At 33.4% G+C, this 27,675-nt stretch overlaps 1 pseudogene; it reads right to left on the bottom strand.

Moving 5' to 3' along the window:
• Positions 1–5,410: 5,410 nt before the first annotated feature.
• LOC145813288 (tetraspanin-8 pseudogene) lies at positions 5,411–11,092 on the bottom strand (annotated as a pseudogene).
• Positions 11,093–27,675: the final 16,583 nt, after the last annotated feature.

Below are 27,675 nucleotides of genomic sequence, written 5' to 3'. Positions count from 1 at the left end.
TTTATATAGATCAGATCAGTTGTGAAGATATCAATAGTGTACATCTTGTGGGAAGTGAGAGAGTTTCATTTTCATTAGATTTATTTTAGGAGAAAAAAGGTTGTATAAGATTTATATTATTCTTAAATAAAAGCTTGATTTATTTTGAGAGGGAGAGGGTGGTTGAGAATTGTTGCTTTTTTCTTTCTTTCTTTCTTTTTATCGACAATATATTTGCATTAAAATTAAATAATTTTAATTTTTTTATAAAAATCAAAATTCAAAAAATTAGATTTAAGGTTTTGAAACAATTAGGGCCTCTAAGATGAAAAATCACTTTGATATAATATATAGCATAGATAGATAGATTATGAAATTTAGGAATGAGATAAATATTAGAGGAGAAATTTTTAGGAACTTGTAATTCAATTATTATTTTTTAAAATTTATAGTTACTTTGTTAGCCAATAGTATTATTTTTAAAACTACAAAAATTAGCAATTTTAGTTTTTTTTTTTTTAATCTATAGTTACTTTGTTACCTAATAGTATTATTTTTAAATATTTTTAAAACTACACGAATTAGCAATTTTAGTTTTGTTTTTTTAATCTATAGTTACTTTGTTAGCCAATAATACTATTTTTAAATATTTTTAAAATTATAAAAATTAACAATTATGGTTTTACATTCTTTTTAATTTATAATGTTTTTCTTTTTAAATATATAATTACTTTGTTATGAGATAAGATTTGTGGTTTTTTTTTTTTTTTCTGGTTGTCATTTTTTGATAAATCCTCTTTCTAACTATTTTATTCCATCTAATCCATATTTTTTTTGAGTATTCTATTAAGTCCTATAATGTAATATGACCAGATCCTCCTTTCTAATTTTTTGCACATGTTTTTATTTTGAAACTAATACATAACAATAATCCATCATTTTATGGAGAAAATCTCTCCTTCATTCTAAAAAGAAAAATTATCATTTATTCCATGGAGAAAATCTCTCCCTTATTCTAAGGAGAAAATCTCTCCCGTATTCTATGGAGAAAATATCAAATTATAAATTTTGAACCTTTTTATAATTTGAAAATTTTAAAAATAACGTAACAAAAAATCTGAATGAAAAACTAACCTTAGAAAAACTAAATTCATACCAATGTGAGCATTCACACTGCAACATGAAACAAAATTGAAAGAAAAAAAAAATTGAATTGTTTAATGGTAACAAAAATGATTGTTCAAATAACAAGTATAATAACAAATAACCAATGATATGTGAATATTTACATCCTACAAAATATATAATTATGTCCATATCTATATTCCAACACTTATTTCTCAAACTTTCAAATAATGTGAAATGTGAACATTTATACTAATTGACAAAAAAATAAAAACAATGGCAGCAATAGAATTAGAAAAAAAAAAAAAAAAACCTCAATCACTCTAAAATATATATATATATATATATATATATATATATATATCACCACGTTCTCATCTTTATCATTATCACTATCATTAACAATCTATGCAATTTCACCATTCTATTAATCCAAATCAAACCAAACCCACCTTTGAAAAATATGTTTGTAACAAAATTGACGGGATATAAACAGAGCTTTGAATTACAACAATGGAAAAACAAAAAATTTTGAACACAAAGCAACAATGGACGAATACAGAACTTTGAATACAAAGTGACAATAGAGGAACACAAAGCTTCACCGCAACAATGGAAGAACATAATATTATTTCACCACCATGTGTAAACTAGAGTTTCTAAACCTTACCAAATAAAGAGTTTTGAAACCCTAGCACAATAAAACAATACCACAAATGTGAATGAAATTAATCAAAAAGAAAAACGTGAATAATGGTAACTACCAAAATAGAGGTAGCAATAAAAAGGAAATGTGTATATCATTTTTCTATATAATATATATCAACAATAGACATATGGGTATAATAGTTCAATAAATAATATAAATCAATTTATTTTATAATCTCACATCGGGAGAAGAAGAAAAAACAAAGTTTGTTTCACTATATCTATATATTATATAAAAAAAAATGAGGTCTTTTGGGAGAAGTCTTCTAGAGGCTCTAAATCCTTATTCTAAAATTATTTAATTTTAAACAATTAAGAAAATTCTCGTTGGCTAGCTTTCATTTACCTTTTATTTTACAATCTACATCCAAAAAAGAAAAAAAAAAGAAAAAAAAGTGAATTGTTTCACTTACATAAAGTGAATTTGATGCTCCCATTTATATAAGCAAAATGAGATTTTTAGTGAGAAGTCCTATGATCGATATCTCATACTTATTTTTTGGATTTTCTTAATTTTAAACAATTAAGAAAATCTCCATTGGTTAGCTTTTATTTAATTTTTATTTTACAATCCCACATAGACGTTTTGATTTTAAAAATAATTTTTTATAAGATTTTGAAATTCTCATAATATTTAATTTTAAAATAATTACAATATTATATCGAGAAAAGAAAGAAAAAGTGAGTTATTTCATTTATATAAAGTGTTACAATCCCATATCGAGAAAAAAAAATAAATAAAAGTGAATTGTTCCAGTTATATAAAATGAATCTTATAAAGGGAGTTTTGAGAGAGAAACCTTCTAGAAGTTCCAAACTCTTATTCTAAAATTATTGAATTTCCAAATAGGATATATCAATAAAAAATCTTTTCTTTTTTTTTTTTTAATGTGTAATGCTTTTTTAATGTATAGTTACTTTTTTTTTTTTTTTCTTTTTTTGAGGAAAGAGGTAAATATTGGGAGAGAGATTTTAGGAACTTATAATTCAAAATTTTAGGTGGTTTTTTGTTTGTTAATCTATAATTACTTTGTTAGCCAATAGAATTATTTTTAAATATTTTTAAAATCACAAAAATTATTAATTGTAGAATAAAATTTTAGAAATCTCACAAGTCATTACAAATCTCATTTTCCATATATAATATATAGATAAATAGATATGTCTTATTTATTTATAGCTTTTTGTTGGTGCCATTTTGAAGCGACCACTTGATCTTATTAGATATGATTTTTATTAATAAAGTTTGTTTTGTTGATTAAAAAAAAAAAATATCATTTTGTAATTTAAGCGCCAATTGGTTATTTACAATTGACATCTGATGTGCTGCGAGATTAATAAGTGTCGAACACGAATTTGACGAACACCCATTAAGCCCCATACTCAGCCCGGCCTTGTTTGAATGTCATGCCTGTGGTACACAACATGATAAAGGCTTGTCCTATATATGTAACACCTGTTCTCTATATGCAACACATGTGGTTTCTGGATCCACGAGGACTGTTCTTCGTTACCAACCACCTTCCATTATGCATGAAGATCATGAGCACACTCTCCACCTAAGGCCCAATTGTGAGATAGAAGGTTGTGTTGCTTGTCATCAACAAAAGAAGACATTCTCATACGGATGTGGCAATTGCAATTTCCACTTGCACTCCAATTGTACTATGTTGCCGCGTACAATTAAGCATAGGTATGACGAACATCCATTCATCATAACTTCCCCTCCGATTAAAGATGGTCCAGAAGAAGAAATTTTTGAATTTTGCGAGGAAGACAGACCCAAAGTGGTGGTTCTATCACTGCATCGAATGCAACCAATCTGCTTGTGCTAAATGCATTTACAAGGAGGAAAAGGAATATTCAAATATTAAGTTCGGGACAACTGGAAAATTTAATAGCATCCCCTCACTTTGCTTCGCGTTGCAGACAAGAGCTTGTTATGTGACAGGTGTGGAGAAGAAGATTATTTTGATGAGGATCCGATAGCCTACACATGTGCGCAGTGTAATATTATTCTTCATTTAGAATGTCTTTGAGGCGAGATGTAATACATAAGTAGCCTATACATGTGCGCTGTTGTATTCAAGTTTTTTTCCTACTACAGAGGTGCAATTGGTGCTCTCATCGCCTACGATATCACCTGCCGGACTACTTTCGATAGCATCAAGTGGTGGCTCCATGAAATGGTCTAATAATTGTTCTATTTTGTGGGTTTTGTTGGGTGTGATTAGTTGTTGTTAAAGTTATTAGTATGAATCTGAATTTGTGTTTGATTGTATCTTCATTTCACATAATTGGTTTATTCTGATGCAACCCATATAATAACAGTGTTATATGATTTTGAAATTGACACCGTTTTTGAAATTGACACCCCAAAGTAGTGGATTTTACTGGATTGAAACCCCAATGTGGGTATGTTTGTTTTTGGTATCTCTTCTGCGACAAATTTTAACATGATTGGATGCCTGAATTAAAATTTGGGATTCGTCTGGTCGTCTAATTCACTCTAGATTTGAAAAATATCATCTTTGTTAGAAGGAAAATGAGCTCTGGGTGGCGAGGGAGGGGAAGAGTGGCAGAGGGGTGAGCGGTGGATGGTGGCGGTGGTGTGGCCGGCGGGGAAGCGTGGTTGGTTTGACTTTTGTAATAATATATTTTTTTTAAGAAATAATAGGCTGTCAGAAAAATTAATTACCAATAAGTGATAAATATTAATAATTAAAATCATAAAATTTTCCACTAATGCATAATAATTTTTGAAAATTATCATTGATGGGTAAATTTTTTTTTGGAAAATAATAGAGTTCAAGTATAAAATTGTTATAATATTTTTGTAAAATGGTGACTTTAATGTCAAAAAAACTCTTCGACTTAACAGAGATAAACCGATCCTCAAAGAAGATAAATGGATGGCTGACATTGGGATCAAATAAAAAATTTAGAATTTAAATTGATAAAATTTAAAATTTTAGAATTTGATTGGTTATTAATAGGGTCAAATTTTAGGTTTATTTATTTATTTATTTATTTTGGGTTGAGCTTTTTCTTTTATTTTTCTTATAGATAGATTGAACTTGGTCTAATTAAAAAGTGGGAAACTATGTTGGGTGGATGAAATGTAGGTGTACATGGAATGTCTAAAATATAGTTGGTAACACAAAAGAGTGACAAAAAAAAATGATACATAGCATTTTGCTCAAAATTTATGTTTGCAAATCATTTCCAAAGCCAAAATGTTAAAAAAAAAATATGCCATTCATTTTTTTCTCATTCTGGTGACTTTTAAACCAATTCTGTTTGCAAAACAAATCATTTTCCAAAGAGCAGTTTTACAATCCTAGAAAAACAAAATCAGAATTTTGTTAAGAATTTGTAATCAATGGCCAAGATTTATTCGTGTTGTGGTCTCATCATGTCAAGAAATTTAAACATATTCCATTAATCTACAAATCTAGGTAATTTTCTAAGCACTTTTTTGGATGCCTAGAGTTTTTGTTTTCCAAATGTTATTATCCAAAACAATGACAACGTGTAATCTAAAACAAACAACAAAAAGAATGAGATTGAATGATCCATCATCATCATAAATCAAGAATCAACGGTAGCCTTTGTATCCATGGTAGCGACTAGATCGATTACTCCTGAGAGCACAACAGCCAATGGAGTAGATGAGTATTACTAAAAATAGAATGCAGCCATTGATGATCGCCAGAGACCTCCACTCTGTCCTCATGTTCTCAAGAACTCCGGCTTTGCATGACTCGCAGTCGTAGCAAAGCTTGTCCTCGTTGGTACTCCACGTTTCGCAGTCGGTGTCTGGCCCTGCAGCGTTCTTTCCACAGTTTGTTGGTGGCTTGCAGCAACCCGACTGCAAAAACATTGGACAAACCCTAATTGTTAGTATAATAACTAGTTCAAAAGTATGTTTTTGACTATTAACTTCTAAACTACTTTATCAAAATAAGGAAAAAATAATTACAGTAATGATATCTAAGAAGAGTGAGGATAGAAGAAAAGTGATCATGATGAGCAAGCGGTGGTCACATAAAACACAAGATTAGTGATTGTCTTAATTCAAACATTTATGTTGAGAATATAATACAAGAGTAATGCTACACTAACTACCTCGTTATATATCTTTTAGAGAAAAGTGAGGGATTATGAAAAATTTTTCATAAAAATGATCATGAAAGATTTATGATCTTTGGATTACCTTGATTAATGTGTAGTACTTTATTCTAAGTGTAATTCAAGAGTCACAAAGCTTTCATGATTATTTTTATGAAAGATTTTTTATGATACCTAACATTGCTGTATCTTTTAATGTACTACCTCATATGTTAACACATCATTTGATATAAACATGAGTGATGAGACCCATTACACCAATAATAGATAAACACATAAGGTGATACATTAAGGTCATGTTTGTTTGGGTGGACATGAGCATGGGATTAGACTAATAGTCCAATAAAATTATTAATCCGATATTTGGTTAAACAATTGAAGTACAGACTATTAATTTTAAACTTGACTATTAGTTAAGATAGGATACATAATCCAACAGATTCGTAATCCTAGGACTATTAGTCATGGGAATGCTAATCCAGTCCGTCCAAACAAACATGACCTAAAGATAGTATAAAAAGGTGATAAATATAGTATTATTGATTATACAAATAATAAAAATTACCTCTATTTCTAACAACTTAAGCTTTTGATATGAGGCAATAGATCAAGGGCGTAATAAAAATATAAAAAAATAAAAATAAAAATTACTCCTATCTCTATAATAATTTGAATATTACTCAACATGCTTTTAACCCTATAAAATTTTGGAAACGGTCTATTTACAAAATCAAGGAATCACATTGGAGACCATTCTCTTTTCCCTAGTAAAATTCCATTATTAGTTATTTTATAAATATGTTTACTTGGAAGATTTTATGAGAAAAATAGGAAATGAAAAAAAAATACAATAACTTTTTGTTTTTTAGGTTCACTTATGTTATTTTATTTCTCTATTTTTTAACTCAGCCAAATATAACTTAAAATTAAAATTCTATCATTTCTTTCTCATCTTCTATCTATTTCCATTTCCCACCTCAAATCCTTTTGTTCAATAAGATTTTCATCAAATATACTACATTCCTAATATTTCAAGATTTTTTTTTTCCGGGCTGAAAACTCAGCATTGCCTTGCCTGGTCCACCCAACCCATAGCCCAGCCTAGCCGGCCCGTGTCTGTGCAAATTATTACAGACAAACGTGATGGACAAACCATCCATCTTAACCGTCATGTTAGGCCTGTGAGGCCATCATAGATTTTATTTAAATCATGAGAATAATTTATTTTGTGAAGTTTTTTTTTTTTTTTTGTATATTTATTATTTCTAAAAAAAATTAGTTTGATGCGATGATTATAATATTTTTATTTTATCAAGTTTGTCTTTGAAAAGATGAATGGTCTATTTTAAAAAATATATTTGTTGCAAAATTTTTCGAAAACAAGTGTGATAAAATTAAAATTTTATGATTATTAAATGAGTCTAATTTTATTTATAAATGATATATACGTAACAATTAATAAAATAAATGATTTAGATTATCGGAATGAGACCTATGATAACCTCACATGCCCTAATATGACAATCAAGTTCAGATAATGTTGAATTTGAGATAAACCCAATCCAAGTAGTAATATTTTGGACCGGGAGCCCCTCCAATCCTTGATCTGGACTAAGGATTGGAGGGTGTTGTTCTCCGCTTTGATAATCCGAACTATTTATTTTGTCGCGCATTTCGTGTATATCAATTAAAAAAAAAATTAGGTCGATCCGATAATTATAACCTATTTAATTCATCGCGTTTGTCACTAAAAAGTAAGACAACAATTGTGTTTTTAAAAATAGACTATTCATATGACATACGTGATGAATAGAATAAGTTATGATTATCAGATCAACTGAAATTTTTGGTTTTTAGTTGCATGCATTCATGAACATATTGCATGTAGAAAATTTTATATAAAAATTAGTAAATGATTGATTTTTTAAAAATATTTTCTAATTTATATTCAAATGACATGCAAGTTATGTGTGAATTTTTTATTTGGCATAATTTTAATCATATAAACTCGGACTCTCTCACCCTATCATTATAAATGAATTGTGAATTCTTAACATTTTTCTAAAATCTAAACATAAATTTTTTGTTATCTATTGTTATTGTAATATTGTTGTTATATTGTCACCATGTTAAAGTGTTGAAAGCCGAACACAATTACACCTCAAAAACATATTGGAACAAACCACTAGTATGAAAAACAAAAAAAAATACCTGGATGGGAGACAATTTTCTCTTGATTAAATCATCCCTGGTCTCATCAGGATCATCTTCAATTTTCTTACAAACCTTGAACTCAACAAAACAGCTCTTAATCTCATCCCAATGTTGATCATCCAACACATAATTCTGCAACCAGTTGGAGTAATTTCCGAGGCGGTGCTCTTTATACCCTCTCCCCGATACCACCTCTCCAACGCCTTTGTTGGTGACAACGATGGCGAAAACAGTGAAACACATCAACCCAACAATCAAAACAAACAGGAAAAAAAGGTATATCCAGAGGAAGAATTGGACTCGACAACACGAGCCGATCAAAGCGAAGAAGGAGAGAAGGAAAAGGGAAGAACCCAGAATGAGGAGAGGCTGTTGGATGAATTTCTGGCAAGGAGAGACAGAAGGAAGGCCGGAGAGGAACCAAAATGAGGCTCCGATGGCGGCGAGAGAGGTGACAAGTGTAAGACTGTTGACGAAGGCAATGAGGATATTGCTTATTCGAATCATGATATGGGTTTTGATGAGAGAGGTCAGATCGCTATGAAGGTGGTGGTGGTGGTGTTTGTGTTTTGTGGGGGGAGAGAGAGAGAGAGAGACAGAGAGTATGGATGGATGGATAGAAAAAGGAGGTGAGTCTCTGTTTCCTCTGTTTTGTGGGACTTTTTGTAACTGCTTTTTGTATTGCAATGCAACCAACATTGACAACTTTGCGTCATCGTTGTTATTTCATGGATTTGAAACCTTATGGATTTCCCTCATGTTAGGAACAATTATAGAAAATCCTCCTAATGACAGCTTTTAAAAAAATTGATAATAATTACTGTAAAAGAGTAAATAATTTATAATTTTTATATATTTTAAAATATTTACATGTTTTAAGTACAGTATATTTTGTTACATGCAGTATTATTGACAACATTTAAGACTTTTTGACATTTTCTTGGCTCTAGTTCATGGGCCGTGGACTTGCAGTACCTATCTTGCTAATTTGAGTCATTTATGTTTTAAGATGTGTTTGGTGTTGACTTTATAAAGGTTTAAAAGAATATTTTAGAAAGTTAATTTTTTTTTAAGTAAAAATAATTGATGTTTTAATTGATTGCAAAAAATTTAGTGGCTTTTTAATGTTTTGGCCTTTTTACCATTACCCCATATGGCCCCTTAGTATTTGTCACGTTAATTATCCATGTATGAAAAATAAAGTTGACCGGTGGTCACATAATTAAATTATATTTGTTTTTTTAAATAAATAATTTATTCTTATTCTTAAAATTATGTATAATTTTTTGGGACATTTATATATAAGTTTTAATTTATGAACTTATACTCTATTGAGTCTTAACTAAGATTTTTTAGACCTTAAAGTCCCATTAAATTTTTAATCGTCGGAATTGCCATTCAAACAATGATTGTTCATCATTTATGATTATCTATAAAGGAACATGATGATTTAACATTTATTTTGATTTTTAAAACTTTAAAATATCAACTTTCAAATTGAAAAAATTAAAAAAAAAATGTGCAAAAAAATAATAATAATAATAATTGTAAAAAAGAATTGAAAAAATAGGAATTATTTTTTTTATGCAAAATTAAAAATTTTGTATCTATAAAGGAGCATGATGATAGAACATTGATGTGAAAAAAAAAAAAACTTAAAAATGAAAAAACTAATAATGTTCTTAGTTTTAAAACTAGAAAAAACTAATAATGTTCTTGGTTTTATTAGATAGTTTAATCAAACCAATAAGTAGAAAGGTAAAAATATTTAATCTCATATTTTTTTTTATCAGTTAGTAAAAAAATTATTTTGAAGATTATTATGCAAAATTGATAATATTCTTATTTTTAAAAATTGAGAAAAAACTGATAATATTCTCATTTTTACTAAATATGACTTATTGATTCAAAAAATCTTAGATAGTTTCTGAACTACCATAACATTTAGGGTAAATTACAAATAACCCCCTGAGGTTTGCTTAAAATATGAATTGTCCTCTTTGGTTTAAAAAATTACAAATACCTCATTGTCAGAATTTTTTATTTAGTAAAATTAATTAAAAAAGTGAAATTTCTAACTGTTTACCTATACAATAATAAAATTATTTAAATTATTAATTGAAATAAAATTTTAACATTATTAAAAACTATTAATTAATTTGATGATTTATTAATAAATGGATCTATTTGTTATAAAATTAGAAACCTTAGGGGCATAATGTAATTTCTAGAACTATAGGAAGTAATTTATAATTTAAATAAATCTCAAAGAATGTATTTATAATTTATCCTAATATTTATAAATATAACTTTTAAATAATTAACCCATTATTTTTAGACTAATATAATCTAATTATATGACTATCCATGCTTAATCAACTTAAGTAAATGATTTATAGTACTAAAAGATATAAGCGTGTAACAAGCCTACAACTCATGAATTGGACCTTCAGCTAAGCCTCAACAATGCGCCAGGTCGGCTCGAAAATTTAGGCCCAAGCTTGACCTAGGCTTAGTCCCATAAACTTTGGAGATTTTTGCAAGTCAATCATATTTTGAAGAATTTTTATCCAATAGGTCCTTAATAAAGACTATTTTACCTATAGGTCCTAAATATTTTTTTATTCCATTTTTGCCCTCAGATTTTTATACTCAGATTTGAACATTTTTGGTCCTTCAAGGGTTATTACTCTCTCTCTGCACATTTCTCTACTAATGACCATCGGTATCTTCACCGTTGCCACCAATCCCCCTCCGCTGTCGTTATTGCCGGTGACTTCAATCGGCATTTTCTTTCATTTTCACCATTGTTTCCATCTTTATTGAGGTCTTCGCCTCCACCGCCACTGACATCTTCACTTCCACCTCTACCTCCACTGTTGTTGTCGACTACTGCCACCTCCACCTCTATAGTTTTCGTCGCCTCCACCTCCATAGTCATCATCGTCTCCACCTTTAGATTTAGGATCTAGGCTCTTTGCCGCTGGGTCTTCTCTCTCTCTCTCTCTCTCTCTCTCTCTTTGTATATTAGGAAAGATCCCAGTGATAAATCTGTTGAAACAAGTGATAAATTTGTTTAAATTAGTAATACATCAGTGATAAATTTGTTTAAATTAGTAATACATCAGTGATAAATTTGATTAACCAGTGATAAACTAGTGATAAATTTGTTTAAACCAGTGTTAAACCAGTGATAAATTTGTTTAAATCAGTGTTAAATCAGTGATAAATTTGTTTAAACTAGTGATAAATTTGTTTAAATCAGTATTAAACCAGTGATAAAATTATTTAAATTAGTGATAAATCAGTGATAAATTTGTTTAAACTAGTGATAAATCAGTGATAAATTTGTTTAAACTAGTGATAAATTTACAGTGTTAAGTCTAAGGATAAAAATGAAAAACACTGTTTAATTTCTGTTTAATTTTTTTGAGTAAGACCTGTTGAGTAATAAGATCGATCCATAGGACCAGCCCACAACTCCCGCCCAAACTTTGACTAGTCAACGGATCAGGTTCAAGCAAGCCAATCCTATATTTGTAAAGCTGAAGTCCTACGCATGGACTTAAAAAATATGAGCTTGTGGGCTTTGGCTCATTTGAGCCTAATATGGGTTTAATTCAGACCTTAATACAAGTTTTTTAATTAAATTAAAAAGTAATTAAAAGATCAAAATTTATAATATATATTTTTGAAGACACATTAACAATTATATTTGCATATTTGATAAATAAAAAAATTAAAATCCAACTATTTATTCAATTGAAGTACAAAATTATATTCATAGTGCTACTAAATTAAAAGTAACAGGGAGAGAAATTACATCACTACAAGATAAACATATCCCAATTAGGTTCTCATTTACATTCTCCACCCAAATAAATTAGAATAGTGTTACGTTAACTCAAAAGTTGAACTCTTTATTTATTTATTTATTTTTTTTTTGGGCAAGTGAACACCTTTTTTAAGTCCAACGTTGTGAAAATTTATTAAAATATTTAAAATAATTTTTCCTCATATCTTTCCCTAATCATTATCCGGTTTAGAAAGTACAGGTTGGACCTTGAAAAGTCAATTGGGCCAAGTTATGGGCCAACTCATGGGTTATACCTTTCGATCCAACACTAGCCCTTGTTTTTAAGGTCGAGCCGGGTCGGCCCATTCTCTAGCCTGAGCATTATGAAAAAATTATTGGTTGTTCTTGAGGCATCACATGACTATATTCCTCATCAATCATAATTCATCATATTTACTAGGAGTAGGCACGAGTTGGTTGCGACCATGGAACCTCTAATCTGTCATCTGTCCGCCAGATTGGTTGATTGGAGAAAATCAATTCGCCATCTGTCCGCCAATCCGGCGGATGTGGATTGAGTGGATTGACAAATTAGCGGATGGATGCGAATCGATTTGGCGATTTAAAATTTTATAAATTTTTAACATAATTCAATTTGTGTACTTTCTTTAAAATAAAAAAAAAAGTATTACAGTTATTGACTTAAAAAGGTATTATAATTACTGCATGCCTTATCCAAAGAAAGAAAGTTTGAAACTATAGAATATTACAATCACTGCATGCCTCATCCACATATTACAATTATAACATGTCTCATCCACATAAAGTATTACATAAGTTATTACAATATGTAGTTCTTAAAATATAAAAACAGTTTGTTTAAGTAAGGGGTGAATTGGATTATTAAAAAGTTTTACAATATTAAAATTTATAAACACAATATTCAAAATTTTAACAAATAAAAAATAGAATAATAATTATCAATATAAAAATAAGAGAGATAGGGAGAGAAAATCAAACACAGAGATTTACAGTGGTTCGGCACGCCAAGCCTACATCCACTTCCCAAGGAACCTCCTAAAGAATTTATTTACTATCAAAATGAATTAATACACCACCAAGTTTTCACCAAACTTGTGGATTTTGCACATGACTTACTCTTATCTATTGAGCCCCACTCAACAATAAATGTCTTACCTTTACAAAAATCTCTTACAAAAATAATGAATAAAAATAAGTGGTACTTAAACCCTCTTTTACAATAATTCTCTCACAAAGAGTAGATATGAAAATGTAAGAACAAAAGCTACACTGTGAAAACCCATTTTTAATTATTCTTAAAAGAAAATAAATAAATAAATTAATTAATTAATTATATTCAGAATCTACCTAAAATATATACTAGTATAAAATTTAGTTTTAAATTAACCCAATTCAATCACTGACAAGGACCTTATTAAGAATAATAATTTTGTGGATGTTCAATATTTATTGTTTATAAATTATTTTAACATCACACTAAAAACCTATAAAAAAAAAAATCAAATTCTCGGTGGAAGGTAGTGCCACCTGCTAGCTTGCATGTAACCATGGAAACTTTCATCTCATTATAGTTCTTGGGTTGAGTAGATATGTTGGCAGGGAATAACAAAAAGAAAAAGAGAGAGAGAGAGAGGGAGTGAGAGGGGGAGGCTCAACATGATTTATATATATACACAAGAAGGCTGAGCATACTCTTATATAAATACAAAAAGAAGGCATAAGTATACACATGCATGCCTCCTCCTTTGGACGGGTGAGGAGAAACTAAGAGGAAAAAAAAAAAATTCAACAGAAGGAGAAGAAGAGAGGAAGGTTTAGAAAGTAAAATTTTTCTATCATTTCATCACCCATTTCAATCCTACTATTGAGTAAGAAAACCCTCTCAACCCTTTCATTTCTTTTTATTAATGAAGTTTTCAGATTATGTTCTTGTGATTAAAATGACTATTCATAGATAGAAATTTTATATATATGTGAAGGAATTTTGTGATGTGTATATCAAATGCTTGAAGATATTGATAGTCTTAAAATCATCTTATTATTGTAAAAATAAGCTTGTATGTGTAGTTTATACCTTTAAACAGAAGATTGAAAATAATATGTTTGTCCTTGAATCTGCCAGAATGTTTGCCCGAATTTTTAGACAATTTTATATTCAAAATTTCGAGATTATTTCTTCTACAAAGTTGTTGATAATGATGTCTAGTTCATCCATGAATTTTGGAAACAATTTTTGAGCTTTATATGAATTTATACAAATTTTTAACTAAATCTAAAACTGTGAGATAGATTTTACTATGTATTTGAAAATTTATTTAAAATTTTATACTGAGCCAAATCTGGTAATTTCTAACTAAAAGATGAAATTTGAGAAGTCTAGTTTCATGATAAATTTTTAGATTATGGATTTGATTTATAAATTTAAGCATGGAATTAATGTAAAGAAATGTGACAAATCTGTGTCATAAAAATTACTGGAAATTTTATAGAATTATTTACATCTTCTTTTTTTTGAAATTCTTTCTGAAAAATGGCCTAAACATCCCTATTGAGTATTTTGTTCAATTGCACGAATTTTAGGATTGTGTAAATAATTTATTTATAATTTTTAATACCTAAGTTACAATCTGAAATTTTCTGGACAGGATAAAGTCATCACTTCAATATTGTGTTGGTCTAATCCATCAACTATTATAAATTAATAATCCATGTATGGGTGTGTTGTGATTTATTTAATATAGTGCTAGTCTAATTTTGTAAATAAAAAATTTGTGCATGTGTAATTATGGTTTATTTCTTGTATCTAAGTTATTATGTTCATACTATGGTTTAGATTAATTGTCTATTAAATTTTGTACATTGAATTATTATTGTGTGACATGTATAATATTTTATGTTGGGAGTCTTTTTCTTTTAGTTGGTATAACATTATTAGTGATTGAGATTTGAATAATTTGTGTTTAATATATAAATTAACCGAAATGATTAATGGTATATATAAAGTTACTGATAGAGGGTTAATACCGGGTATTCAGGGTGAGCCCTGGTTTTTAATAATTTTAAGTAAATTGTGTCGCGAAATCCTAAGATAGCATGGGGCTTATTTAAACCCTTATCAGTATTTGGTTTTGGAATAAGGGTGGATGTGCGGGTGGCACGCAGGGATGTTACGTACCCCTGGCAGACCGTTCCCTTGGGGCAGACCATGGATGTCACGGCTTGGGTATATAACTCCGGGCATAGGCATCTTTGGTAGTTCTTGAATATTTGACCAAATGGGGGGTTTCCAAATTAACCGTGGCCATGACTTAGTGGTTGGTAAGTTAAACCTCTTTGGTGAGATTTCAAAAGTTACCTAAATTATTAAAATTATTTGAAGTATTTTAATGGTTGTAATTTATGTTTACGATTATATTATTATCTCATTATTTTCTCTAAAAAAGAATGGTAGGTTTGTTATGTTTTCTTATTGTGTTGCAAAACTCATAGCATATATTTTGTTGCCCTGGCGTTTCATGCCAGATTATGTCGAAGAAGGGACTGAGGCTGAAATTAGAGTTGCTGCTAATATCGAACCTTGGCTAACCTAAAGTCAAGATTTTATCAAAATAAAATCATGTTATCTCTTGTATTAGTATTTAACAATGTTGTGACGTTGTGTGTGAACTTGTAATTTTATTTTGTTGTTGGACTTTGACTATGTAAGAATTTAAAATTTCCTAATTAGTAGTTAAAATTTTATCTACCAAGTTATTGTTATTTAAATCTTATGATGTTTCAAAAAAAAATTGGGGCGTCACATACTCTTAGATTTGAAAGTGAAATAGCAGAATACAATATACTCAAAATTTTGGAGCACCCAAGAATTTTTTCTCTTCAAGTTCTTGATTTTTCTCCACACACATCACTTCAATTTATACCAAAAAATATACCCGTTGGAAGAGACAGATGCTCCTCAAGACATCAGCTGAATCAATTTGGAAGAGAATTACATGGAAGGAAAATTTGCAATCTTGCAAATCTGAACCCTTTTAGGCTTTAGTCAAAATTGTACAAAAAAAGCAAAAAGAAAAGCTATTGGAAATGATGTCTTGTATGACTTTCCATATGCCAACATGCATATATGTAACATGATATACTCAAATGTAGTTTAATTGCTTCCGTGATGTATTCTATTATATGCATTATATAAAATATTATAATCAAATATTTGCATACATAATAAAATCTTTTTTATAATAGATCTGAAAATATATATATACCATTTTTTAAATTTTTGTAGACATTTTAAACTAATCATTACCTACCACTCCATGTGTGTATATCAATTTAGTCAAAAAAAGACAACCCATCAATATCACACTTGTCCAGATAATACAACCAATCAATCGCTTTTGTCAAAATAATACAATTAATCAATTTTAATTTTGTCAAAAAGTGAATAGTGATCAACCAACCAATCAATCAATTTGTCAAAATATGAATACTGATTAGCCTAATTTTTCAAAAAGTGAATAGTAGAATTTTCAAAAATATTTTTATTTAAATAATATTTAACAAATATTTATATATATATATATATATAATATTTTGTGTCAAATAATATAAAATATGTATATTATTTACAAATTTTCAATTAATATTTTAAATATCATCAAAATTAAACAACATGATTAACAATCTCCCATTTTTTGATGATGGCAATATTTGTGTGGATTTTGTATAGATTTGACACAAAATAAAAATCAACAAGGTAATTAATAATTTTGCAACATAAGATATTTAAAGCGCATGTATGCATAGCGATTCAAAATCATATTTTTCTTCCCCATTTGACATCATCAAAATAAAATATGAAGATAGGAAACAAACACATTTAATAAAATAATCTGAGATGCCAAAAATATAATAATGGTTCGTAGGTCTTATCGAGATCATTGTGGGGATTTTGGAGCATCTCTGGCACACAAAATGTTGACAAATAAAAGATTTGAGCAGATATGCATTGAGTATTAGATTGATGGAGTGTATAAAAAGTGACAAGGATGATAGCAAATATATGAAATTACTAAGTGTTTGAGAGAAAAATTTATTTTACCTTCTCGTGTAATTATGTAATTCCTTACCTTAGCCATTAATGGTTCGGACATGCATGAAGTGCCTGTAATGCAGGCAGATGAGAGGTTACCAATGGTGCAGGCACACACTATTCTTGTAAATGAGGGTCCTAGTGTTATTGGTAATCAGAATGATATCGATGCTATTAATAACACTATGGCTCTAAGTACACAGGCAATGACTGCAGTTTCCAATATGGCTCGACGATTACAAGCAAGAATACAATAATATCAACAATGGAGAGACGATGTGTGCTTGTTAAAACAACAACTGGCTAATATTCGTAAGGAGAAGAGAGAGCTAGAAAAGAAAAATGCGCAGTTGGACAATGCAGTGTAATATTATGCAACGATTATAATGCCAAGACACACAGAAGTCGAAAATAGAGAGAGATATGTAAAAGAAGCCCATGAAAAGTTGTTGAGAAAAGTGAAACAAAAAAAATCTGTAAAGCCTTCTGAAAACGTACATGTAATCGAGTAATATTTTCTCATTCTAAAATAAAATTGCAAGCATTTTTCTTTTTTTTTTTAAAAAAAAATTTTAGGTATTTAAAAAAATAGTTGGTGTAGATAAGGAGTACAAAAAAAATATATATATATATACTCCCCCTAAAATTATGCACAGGATATACAAACGTCTTTAAAAAATTTTATTTTTATTTTTATTATTAATCTCAAAAAATTACATAATATGAGTCTCCTCCTAAATTAATGCACTAAAAATTACATAAATTGAAAGAAACAGATTACCAATCTATAATACCAAGGGCCATTAAGATCCGGCCATAAACAACTACACCAAGTGTATTAGCATAAAAAGAAAAAATGCAAATAAAAATAATTTTTTCAGACAAGGTAGAAGCAATCAATCAAATCCAAGACAGTTTGGAACACATACAACAAGATAAAAAATATAACACAGTGCAAAAATAATTTTAACATGTTGATTGGTGATGACCTTGATGATCGGAAAGAATGGAGAAGATCCTGTAAATCGGTGATGAATTTTTGTAGATTAGTGACGGATCTTAATGTATCAGTAACTGATCTTGACAGATCAGTAATTGATCTGGATGAATCAGAAATGATGTTAAAGATCGATGATGGAAGTAGAACCGTTGTAGACACCCCATTTTTTACCAACCTTAAGACTCAGACATCATCGATTGAGCGCTCGATGATTATGCATGTTTGTGCTTATTTCGAGTTTCTGGAGTTTTTGGCTGAGAGCCTTGCCTCCGGGCCTCTGAACTCTTTTTGCTTTGGCTCGGTTTGTAGATCGAACCTTGTTTTCTCTTCCCTGGAGGGAGGGAGAGGTCTTGTAGACCATCCTTTTGTGGTTGTAGACCACTTTTTGCGGTCGTAGACCACTTTTCCCGCTTGGAGACAAGTTTTCAGTTTTCGGAGCCTTCGGCCTCGCGCCTTGTCTCGGGACCGCTTAACGTTCTCCGTTTGGCTTGGTTTTTGAGCCATGCCTTGTTGCCTCTTCCTAGAGGGACACTATGGTCTGGGAGACCACTTTTGGGGTCATTGACCACTTTTGGTGCTCGTACACTAGTTTTTGAGGCTCCCAGCTGCGCGCCTTGCCTCCCGGACTCTTGTCTTGCATCTTTTTTGGTTTGTTTTTGGTACAAACCTTGTTTTCCTTGTTTGGAAGGTGGTATAAGGGTAGGAGACCAGTTCTTTCCCTTGAAGACCACTTTCCTTCCTGCCAGCCAGTTTTCTGGTTGGCCAACTGGTTTTCTTGGTCTTTGGACCACCTTTTCTGGTCAGCCACCACACCACTGCCTTGCTTTCATGCTGCAGACCGTCTCCCACCATGGCCGACCACTTTCTTCCTTGGCCGACCACTTCCACTGGTCGGCCGACCAGTAGAAGTAGCTGGCCGACCACTTCAAGTGGTCGACAGCTTTCCATCACCTTTTTGAAGATATTTTTAGGCCAGCTGTTACAGCTGGAAGGCACAAAAGCCATCCTCCATACACGTGTATGGTGGGATGGCTTTAGGCCAAAAGCTTATCCAACAAGCTTGTTGCTTGGTCTCTATAAGAGAGAACCTCCCCCCTCATCCTCCAGGTTCAGATTTTGGGTGATTGAGCTATACATACATCTTTGTATCTATCTTGTACTTCTTCTTCATTTTTGTGCTTGAAAGTGTATATTCTTCATACTATTGCACACAAACACACACTCAAACACCATTCTTTTGTTGCTGAGGCACTTTAAGGTTGATTTTGGAGTTTTTTGAGAGGTTTGAGCTCAGAAAAGCTGCTAGAGTTGCAGCTTTGAAGGTGTTCTTCAAGCGTGAGCTTCTAACCCCTAAAACCCTTGTTTTTGCTTAAGCTTTTAGACCTATTTGCATGCTTATTTACGCTTAACTTTTTACTGCAAAAAGTTCTAATTTTGCATGCTTATAATGTTTAAGGTCACTTTTGTATTGGGGGTGGTCTACCCCCTCTTAGGCCTTGTTTGGCCTTGTTCTTGTGCCATCTTTTTAAGCTATTGGGACCACCTTATTTTGGCTTTCTCACCACTGAAACTCAGAGGAATTTCAGTGGTGAAAATTGTGTTTTGAGGTCCCAAATGGGAGAGGGTCATCCCCTCTCCTTGTGTTCTTGAATGCCTCATGTTTGAGCATGTTTGTTAAGCTTTTGTTGGCCACATCTCAGCCTATTTCAGGCATTATTTCAGCATGTCATACCACTATTTTGACTTGGTTTTGTCACCTCATGCATGCCTTATACACTTGTAGTGTAAATCTTGCAAACTAGCTTTGTGTGCTTCATGAAGTAGCATGTCTTTCTAGCTTGTTTTGAGTCCATCTCAGCATGTTCTTGGTGTTTTTTTTCCATGATATACCTCTGTTAAGGTTTGGTTTGATAGCCCCATGCTCCATGCACTTGTAGTGCAATTCCATGAATTAGCCTAATGTGTATCATGCTTTAGACTGTTATTCTAGCATGATTTTGGCTTAACTCTAAGAAGCTTTTGTCCATGTTTTAGCATGCTCTAGCTCTGATTTGTGTTGTTTTGGTCATGCATGACATGCTTTGTATAGCTATAATGCATTCTAGCTTGTTAGCTTTGTGTATCAAGTCTACTAGCATGCATTACTTGGGCTATTTACATGATTTGGCATCATTTGTTATGTGATTTTAGATCATGTTTCATGTTCATGCACTCACATCTTTTACTTATTCCATGCTTTGAAGGGCTAGTCCTTTATGCCTTAAACATGAGCCATTGTGTATGCCTTCATGCCTAAGCTTGCGAGCTATCATTTCAATGTATTTTTGGGATTATTTTGCCATGATATAACTCTGATTTTTTGTCAGCGAAGCCATCTCATGCTTGGTCTTGATAGGTGTAGTGTAATCCACCCTATTTGCCTTGCACACATCATGCCTTATGCCCTTTATGCTAGCTTGTTTTGGCTTCCTTCCATACATGTTTTAGACTCATTTTGACATGTTCTAGGACTGTTTTGGGTTGCCTTTGCCATATGCTTCATGTTTTGCATAGCTGTAGTACAAATGCCTATGCTAGCTTCAAGCTTTGGGTACCATAGCATGCTTCATTTGAGTTGTGTACATGATTTGGCATCATTTACCATGACATTTCAGAGCATGTAGCATTGCCATGTTCCCACTTTATTCACTCTTTAAGTGCTTTTGAGTGTTATGCATTGTTGCCTTGTTTATAGCCTAGTCTAGTGTGTATGCTTGCATGCCTAGACATTTGAGCCCCCATCTCAGCATATTTTGGTCTTTGTTTTGACCTACTTGAGCTCTGTCTATGGTTGGTTCATGCATTTGTGCCATGTATTGCATGTCTCTAGAGTAGTCCTCTTTGCTAGCTTCAATGCCTAAGGACCTTTGCATGCTATACTTGTGTTGATTGAATGATTTGGCATCACTTCACTCTTGACTTCAGAGCATTTAGTGTTATCACACTTCCATGTTTATCACTCCTTGAGCACTCTTGAGAGTTGTGCTCTTAGGCCTAGTTGATAGGCCAATGCATGTGCATCCTTTGTTTTGCATTTTGTGCCTTCATTTCTTAGCTTTATGGCCACTGATTTGGGCATGACTGAGGTCTGTCCATTTTGGTCTAAGTCCATTGAGCATGTTATGTGAATGTTGTTACATTACATCATGTTGTTGCGTATTTATGTTGCCTTGCATCGTGTATGTATGCATTAGCATTGTTTGCATGTCATTAGCTTTATTAAGTTGATCATGTCATATTGCATTGAGTATGCCATGTTGTTGTTTGCATTGTGTATGCTCATGTTACATTACATTGCGTATGCCATGTTATTCTTTGCATTGTGTATGCCATGTACTTGCATTGCATGTTTGCATACTTGAGTTGCATTGCATTTGTTTGGATTAGGTGTTAATCCAAACACGAGAAACGAGGGACGTTTCATACTTGAAGTGATGAAGCGTGCCTCAATTCTCGGTCACCGACGCTCTTGATCATACATGATAGAGTTCTAGGCATTATGTGTTTATTTGTGCATTCATTTTACATTGAATTGTGCAATTTGGCTTCTTGGCCATCATGTGTCGAAATACGTGATTGGTGGCCCGAGGGTCGAGAACCACACTCCCTTGAGCTTACGAAATGATAGGGAGGGTGGTTATGCACACATATCTTGCAAATACATTACCATGCCCTTTCTTGCTTTCTGTTGTAGCAAATTGGAGAAGTGCAGCAAAAACTGGTCGACCAACCAGAAAAACTAGCTGGCCGACCACTTTTTTTGGTCTGCAGCAATAGAAAGTGGTCGGCTAGTGGCTGGAAACACCCCTAGGTAGTCGGCAACCCTCCCACCGGTCCCCAAGGTGAGTTAGAAGCTTTCTGGAGCTTGGTGCAAGGTTCTGAGAACAATTGCAAACAGAGGCAAGTTGGGGCATCGTGACGGATTTTCGAACGAGGCGACCGAGCATGCATGCACTCCTCATCCCAAGGACCTCTCTTTAATGCTTTCCTTAGCTAGTTTATGCTTTGGTTCTGTATTTAAGTAATTAATGCGTTTAGTTGCTTATTTGTGTTGTAATAACTAGTTAGTTAACTTGTTAGTTAATTAGTTTTGTTTTGTACTTAATTAATTAGCTTGTTAGTTAATTAGTTTTGTGATGTAATAATTAGTTTTATTAGCTTAGATTAGCTAGTTAGCTTCTTATTCGGACCCTCCGTCGAGAGGGCCAACTGTTGTAATAAGCATGCGTGTGTGTGATGCATATCTTCCAAACCCCCATTTCTTTCTCCCTTTTACTTAAACCGCTTACGATGGTTAGTTTTAGGGCATATTTCGATTAGCATACTTATGCTTCGCATGCGTGCATCCATTCATCTGTATTGCATGCACCGGGCTCGGCGCATCATACTAACTACATTGTATTTCAATACATTTACTTGAATACGTGTTCAACAGCATGTTATCAAGTTGCATTTCATATACCATTCTAGACAGCCGAGCCTATCTTAGTTGCATTAGCCATCTTAACATGAACTAGGATCATGTATGATTTCTAACTAGTTCTCTGTTTTGGCTTGGAGTACACTGTGAGTGTTTATGCTTTAACATCCCTGCATGAGATGTGTATGTTGCCGTGTTAGTATGCTTGCCATGAGGCTAATTGCTTAACTGATATAACTGCATGAATGTCCGTGGGTGAAGGTTGGATTGCTTGAATTGGAACAATTCATTGAAATCCGTGACTTAGCCTACTTACGAGTAGCAAACTTCAAACCATTTTCAAACAAACGAACATGCAATGTTTTGTTCCAACTTAGGCGATCTAGTCTATATTTGTATGCTGTGCGCATCACATAGTAATTCTAGATTAATAACCGAAATAAGAACACATGTATTTTCAAAAACAACATATCATGTTTAGTAAAGGCCGATCTTTTTATCGAGCGAGCGTGGGTGCTCATTGCATGACCTTCCCCTCTCGTACCCAAGTTCCCAAGCCGAGGCAACTTTGGTGATGACGGGCACGTGGCCTTAGGCACGAGTCAGGGTTTCCTAAATTTCTTCAAAATAAAACATTTAGGTGGCAACTCTGTATCTAGCAAAGCCGTCCATGCTTGGCACTTCTTTATAAAAATCAATTTTCCAAAATGATTTGCTGGATTTGGACTCTTTGGTGATTTATCAGCCTCACATTGCACTTTGTGAGATTAGATTCAGAACCATGACACGAGTCCGAACTGTAGTAGCTAAAGAACAAATGAATTTGCGCCCTTGCACGCGGAGCCCGGAGTTCTCGGGGCGGTCTACAGTTTCTGGCGACTCAGCTGGGGATTTAGAGAGCTTGAGTCGAACTCATGATATCTTGTTTTGATAACACTTATGTGTTTCTTTGCATTACATTTGCATTGGTGCACCTAGGACACCGTGTTTGCCGTATGCTATTCCTGAACGGTTTACCGAAGGCTCGCCTTGAGGAGCGCGTCATAAGGCTGACCGGTTGCGGGCTCTGCCACGACGGGAACACGAATCTCAATTTTTATCGGGGCACCCTTTTGACCATTCAACCTAGTGCATATCGGAATCCATAGTGACTATTCCAAACTAGGACAGGTTGCTTACCCGATTGTAGGTTGTTTGAAACCGCTGCGTGCGTAGTGAAACCCTAGCTCCTTACAAAATAGGACAGGGAAACCCTACCCCTCCATAGGGGTGTTTTGGCTCTCATATTGCTTGCTATGTGCTTTTAGAGTGTGCCTCTACAGGAATGCATGTATCAGTTTGCAAGTCTAGGTATCAGGCCTGAGGGCATCAGTATTTGGGGAATCAATTTTACCTGAGGTGTAGACGTGCCCGAATGTCCACTGCTCCGTGCGCGAGTTGCGCGAAATCCGTTTTCGTTCATAAGCTACTACAGTTCGGACTCAATGTCACGGTTCTGAATCTTATCTCGCAAAGTGCAATGCAAGATCAATAAATCACCAAAGAGTCCAAATCTGGAAAATTGTTTCGGAAAACTGATTTTTGTAAAGAAATGCCAAACATGGACTGCTTTGCCAGATACAGAGTTGCCACCTAAATGTTTTATTTTGGGAGAATTTAGGAAATCCTGACTCGTGCCTAAGGCTACGTGTCCATCATCACCAAATTTGCCTCGGCTCGGAAACTTGGGTATGAGAGGGGAAGGTCATGCAATGAGCACCCCCGCTCGCCCGATCAAAGGATCGGCCTTCACTAACATGATATTTTGTTTTTGAAGACACATGTGTTTTTATTCCGGTTATTAGCTAGCTTTACTATGTGATGCTCAAACACACAAGTATAGACTAGATCGCTTAAGTTGGAACAAAACGTTTCATGCTTGCTTGTTTGAAAATGGTTTGAAGGTGCTACTCACAAGAAGGCTAAGATGGGGATTTGCCACCCTCAGGTGGGCTTAGAAAAACATGATTTTGCCACCTCAAGTGGGCTTAAAACTCGCATTTCAATGAATTGTTCCAATTCAAGTAATCTAACCTTCACCCACAGGCATTCATGCAGTTAATCACTTAAGCAGTTAGCCTCATGGCAAGCATGCTATCATGGCAACACTAGCACACATACAGTATGCTAAAGCGTAAAAGCTTACCTAGTACTCCGAGCCAAAACAAAAGCTAGTTAGTAATCAATGCATGATCCTAACTATGTTAAGATGGCTAATGCAACGCATACAAAATGCAACTAGAAATAGGCTCGACTATTCTAAAAATGGCATATGAGATGTAACTTGATAATCATGTATTCAACTTGGAATTGAAATACAATGTAGTTAGTATGATTCCCCGAGCTCAGTGCATGCAATATAGATGAATGGATGCAAACATGCGAAGCATAAGTATGCTAATCAAAATATGATCTAGAACTAACCATCGTAAATGGTTAAGTAAAAGGGAGAAAGACGTGGGGTTGGAAGACATTCACGCACTCATGCACACTTATTACAAAATTCACCCTCTCGACGGAGGGTCCGAATGAATAATACAAATTAACTAATTAATTAACTACCCTAGCTAATTAATTATTACAAAACTCTTAACTAATTAAACAAATTAATAATTTACAAAACTAGCTAAGTAAGAAATTGAAGTAGGCTGCCACAGCCCTGCCTCGGAACAATGAATGATGCATGCTCGGTCGCCTCGCTCAGAAATCCGTTGCCATGCCTCATGTTGCCTCTGTTTGCACTGTTTTGCACCCCTGAAGACTATACAAATATCTGTGATGTTTCTGAACCACCTCAGGAACATGCTGAGAGGCCATCGGCCAAAATATATGGCCATCGACCAAGGGAAAAGGGTCATCGACCACTTTTGAGTCCATTGGCCAAAAATTATTAGCCGATCGGCACTCCAGATAGCTGATCGGCCATCTCTTCCTGCAGACTGCTCCTTTTGCTGCAGCAGAGTACAAACAGAGGCATGGCAATACGTTTGCAAGAAAATGTTGTGCAACTACACCCTTTATCATGTTTGAAACTCAAAGGAGTGTAGTGCTCGACTCTCGAGCCACTAATTACACATTTCGATGCATGATGGCCAAAGAAGTGGAGTTGCACAATTCAATGTGAATGAAATGCCCAAAAACACATAAGTGCCTTAAACTCTATCATGTTTGATCAAGAGTGTCGGCGACCGAGAATTGAAGCACGTTTCATCACTTCAAGTATGAAACGTCCCTCGTTCCTCGTGTTTGGCTTAACACCCAAACCAAACACAATGCAAAGCAAGCATATTGAACACAATGTAAGGCATGCATGATCAACCTAACAAAGCAACACAAGCATGCAAATATGAGGCAATGTAACAAGCATGCAACAACATGCAATGCAATAAGCATGCAATAACATACAAACCACACACTCAATGGACTTAAACCGAGAATGGACAGACCTCAGCCATGCCAAAAACAGTGGCCAAAATGATGAATTGATGACATGAAATGCAAAACAAAGCATGCACATGTAATGGCCCATCGCTCAGGCATAAGAGCACAACTCTCAAGAGTGCTCAAAGGGCGACAAATGCAAGTGTATGACCACACTATAAGCTCTGAAATCATGCATGGAATGATGCCAAATCAACCAAACAAAGCAAGTATAGCATATCAAGAGGCTCAAAGCTCAAGGTTAGCAAATGGACTTACACCATGGCTATGCAAAGCAAGCCCCAAAGGGCCAAGGGCAACCAAAACAGTCCTAAGGAAGGTCAATACAAGACCAAAAACATGCTTGAACCTAGCCAACACAAGCTAGAACAAAAAACCAAAAGCATGAAGCATGCAAGGCTAACAAGGGGTGTTACACTATACCTATCAAAACAAACATGGCATGACTTAGTCAACAAAAATCAGAGTTATGGCATGCCAAAATAAGCCCAAAAACCCATTGAGATGGCAACCCAAAGACCTAAGCATAGACGCATGCACAATGATCCATTCTTAAGGCACAGAGAGCCAAACCTCCTAGGCATTGAAAGAATGACAAAGGCAAGTGTATGACCATGAAACATGCATTGAAATATCACTTCAAATGATGCCAAACCATGAGAATAGTCTAAGCAATGCATGCTAGTGACTTGGAATCTCAAAGCTAACAAGCTAGAATGCACTATGGCTATACAAAGCATGGCATACATGACAAAAAAAAAAAAACACAAATCAGAGCTTAAGCATGGTAAAATAAGGCTAAAAGCTTCTTTGAGTTGAGCCAAAACATGCAAGAATGATGGTCCAAACACAAGATGTATGTTAAGGCAATAGAGAGGATTGCACTACAAGTGCATGGTGCATGTAAGAGGCTATCAAACCAACCTTAGACAGAGGTGTAGCATGGAAAAGTAACACGAGACACGAGGAGAGGGGATGACCCTCTCCTATTTGGGACCTCAAAACCACCTTTCCACCACTAAAAATCTTCTAGATTTCAGTGGTAGAAAGCCCATGCAAAGGCTAGAACAAGAGCCAAAAGGGATGGCTCAAAACAAGGCCTAACAAGGCCTAAGAGGGGGTAGATTACCCCCAACACAAAAGTGACCTCAAACAAACATCACAAGCATTAAAAATCAAAACTTTTTACAGTAGAAAGTTAAGCTTAAATCAGCATGCAAATAGGTCTAAAAACTTAAGCCAAAATAGGGGATTAAAAGGTTAGTTTCTCACCCTTGAAGAACACCTTCAAGAACACAACTCCAGTAGCTTTTCTGAGCTTAAACCAACCCAAAAACACTAAAACCAACTCCTCAGTACCTCAGCAACAAAAGGATGGCGTTCTAGTAGGTGTTTGTGTGCAATAGTGTGAAGATTTTACACTTTTGAGCACAAACAAGGGTAAATGAAGAAAGAGAGTAAAAATGTAGAGAGAGATATATATAACTTCTATCTCCAATTTTCAGAACCTCTGGAAAGGGAGAGGGGCCTCCCTTCTTATAGAATTTCAGTTCTCAAGCTTGTTGAACAAGCTTGAGTCTCGATGCAATCCCTCCATACACGTGTATGGAGGATGAGAATTCTGCTCACCAGCTGGCACAAAAATATCTGCA

This window comes from Camellia sinensis, chromosome 15, assembly GCF_055761805.1.
Source record: "Camellia sinensis isolate YWXY chromosome 15, ASM5576180v1, whole genome shotgun sequence".
In the NCBI taxonomy this organism is placed as follows: Eukaryota; Viridiplantae; Streptophyta; class Magnoliopsida; order Ericales; family Theaceae; genus Camellia; species Camellia sinensis.
This window is presented reverse-complemented; position numbering and strand designations above follow the sequence as displayed.